The sequence below is a fragment of the Octopus bimaculoides genome, chromosome 2, assembly GCF_001194135.2.
Source record: "Octopus bimaculoides isolate UCB-OBI-ISO-001 chromosome 2, ASM119413v2, whole genome shotgun sequence".
Taxonomy (NCBI): domain Eukaryota; kingdom Metazoa; phylum Mollusca; class Cephalopoda; order Octopoda; family Octopodidae; genus Octopus; species Octopus bimaculoides.
This window is the reverse complement of record NC_068982.1, coordinates 45,479,382-45,482,486: the sequence shown is the minus strand read 5'-3', so window position 1 is coordinate 45,482,486 and position 3,105 is coordinate 45,479,382.

The window sequence follows — 3,105 nt, the reverse complement described above, 5'->3', positions numbered from 1 at the left end:
CATCATCATCATCATCATCATCATCATCATCATCATCATCATCATCATCATCTTCTTCTTCTTTATTGGAAAGTGATGTGATTGGCTAAGAGTTTATAATTGAAATTGATAGAGATATATACTGCAATCATAGTTCAAGTTTCTTCTGTAGTGTTATAATCAGTAGCTTAAAAAGATATGAGATGATATTTTGAAAGAGAGTTACTGTTGGGAAAATATTTCAGTACATTTGTAAGATCAATGTTACAGGAAAACAGTGTTTTCGTAATGATACAGGATATTTTTGTAGTTGTGGAGTACACTTTATACATTAGTCTCTTGCCTATCAAAGAACTTGTGTAAGTAAAAATGAGTCTGGCAAAGAGATATATCAGAAGAGGTGTATTTCTTTGCCAAAATGTCTTATTGTGTGAATAAATTTTCACAGTCACAGTCGGCTGCTGACACTCGTTGACGCTGCATCGAAGAGGCCAAGGAACAGAAGAAAGAAGATATGCACTCAACACCAGAGCTGAAGACACCTCCGAAAGGGGGGCCCCTGCCACGTCAAAACGGTAGAGGAGTAGGGGCCGAAACCTGACGTGGTTCCTCCTGATGATGTCTTGACCTAACTGGATCCTATAAAGGAGCTGTTGTGGTAGCAGACCACGAAACATGGTTGAAATCCCCCCAGAAAAATCAAAGTGAGGATTAGAGAAACTCATCATTCCTTCATGCATGTTTAAGAACATTATCTATGTTGTAGAGCTTTAAGTGTTACATGCTAAACTAATGAGGGAAAGCAAGTAGCATTTTTTTCAGACAGTTCACAAGGATAAAAAATATGCATTTGAATTAGTTATTGAGTTCAACAATAATTGAGGATTCCTGTCAAATCTAATCAACCAGTGAAGATTAGAAGATGATTCTTAAACTGCATTCTTATAATTTTAAACTAGAGCATGTGAAGAGATAAAACATTGAGACGATAGAGTATTTGAACAAATTTCTTTGGATGGTAATAGGTCAGAAAATCCGTAGATAATGAAACTAGAGCACACAGCACATACATTACGATTTATCAACTGTGATGCTATTTATAAAAACTATTATGAAGAATGATTTGATCAAAACATTGAAGTACATGATTAATTAAGTTTCTCCAGAAAGCTGGTAACACAGGTATAGAGTTTTTATTGAAGTAAGTTTGTTGAGAAAATGTGTGTGCTGAATCAAACTTGGCGCTTATGCACACAAATGTCATTTTACATAAGTATTACATGGCTATACCAGAGTAGTCTCCCCTCCACCTCTTTCAATCGGACATACTCGTTTTCTTTTTCTTACTACTCAAGTTTTTCTTTCAAACTAGGTTATTTTTCTCAATACACTTATGCTTCATTGTGCATGCACACTACTATCTTACACCCAGTGAAGCATGCTCAGTTTATTTCTTTCCAGCCTTTCACTTATCCTTCACATTTAATGCCTATAATTCATTGTACTTCATACACAATTATTGTACAACTTATCCTTCCCTTCAAGAGAGATTCCCTTTGTGCTAACCCCATGACATTTCTCTGCCTCATTCTTTCTCTGGCTACATTGAAATCCACTGATAATTAAGCTCTTGATCGGAAGCCATCAACTACTTCTATAAACCTTCCAAGTATTTGAATCATAGCATACACACACACACATACATAGGATTATATAGGAGTTCCACATGGTAACAATAAATATTACTCTTTTACTTGTTTCAGTCATTTGACTGCAGCCATGCTGGAGCACCGCCTTTAGTCGAGAAATCGACCCCAGGACTTATTCTTTGTAAGCCTGATACTTATTCTATCAGTCTCTTTTGCCGAATCACTAGGTGACAGGGACATAAACACACCAGCATTGGTTGTCAAGCAATGCTAGGGGAACAAACACAGACACACAAACATACACACACACACATATATATACATATATGCAACAGGCTTCTTTCAGTTTCTGTCTACCAAATCTACTCCTGCACCCATTGGCATAAGAGTGGCTGTGTGGTAAGTAGCTTGCTTACCAACCACATGGTTCTGGGTTCAGTCCCACTGTGTGGCACCTTGGGCAAGTATCTTCTACTATAGCCTTGGGCCAACCAAAGCCTTGTGAGTGGATTTGGTAGATGGAAACTGAAAGAAGCCCGTCGTATATATATATATGTATATATATATGTGTGTTTGTGTGCCTGTGTTTGTCCCCCCCCCCCAACATCGCTTGACACCCGATGCTGGTGTGTTTATGTCCCCATAACTTAGCGGTTCGGCAAAAGAGACCGATAGAATAAGTACTAGGCTTACAGAGAATAAGTCCTGGGGTTGATTTGCTCGACTAAAGGCGGTGCTCCAGCATGGCCACAGTCAAATGACTGAAACAAGTAAAAGAGTAAAAGAGTAATAAATATGTTTATAAATTGCCAACAAGTCTTGTAATAACCACTTGCTACAATATCTTGCAATCTTCTATAAACTTGATGAGATGGCAGCTATCAAAGAGCAGGAAAATAGGCGCAGCAAAACACATTTTCAACTGTTTGCTGTTGGACACATGTACCTGAAGACACAATTCGGCTCTTAAGGTTCTCTTCAATGCTGCAAAGAACTAAGTTGCTCTAATCAACAGTCACAGAAGAAACCACAAGTCCGGGCAAGGTAGTTTGCGGAAGGCTAGCAGTGTTATCCAAGGGAAAGGCAAAGGGGCCGATACAGCTTGGCACCTGTGACGTCGCAACTCATTTCTACAGCTGAGTGAAATGGAGCAACATGAAATAATGTGTCTTGCTCAAGAACACAAGAGGCAGCCCGGTCCAGGATTCGAACTCACAACCTCACGATCATAAGCTCAACACTCTAACCACTGAGCCATGTGCCTTCACACACACACACACACACACACACACACATACACATAAATATATATATATATATATATGTTTATCACACCAACACCCTCACATCACACCACGCACACACTACAACTGACCAACTCCTTTCTCCCCTCCCCATTTTCACACATACATACGTCAAGATCACCAGCATTCTATCTCTCACACACACAGCCCCTCGTTCTTCGATCACCGTTCTT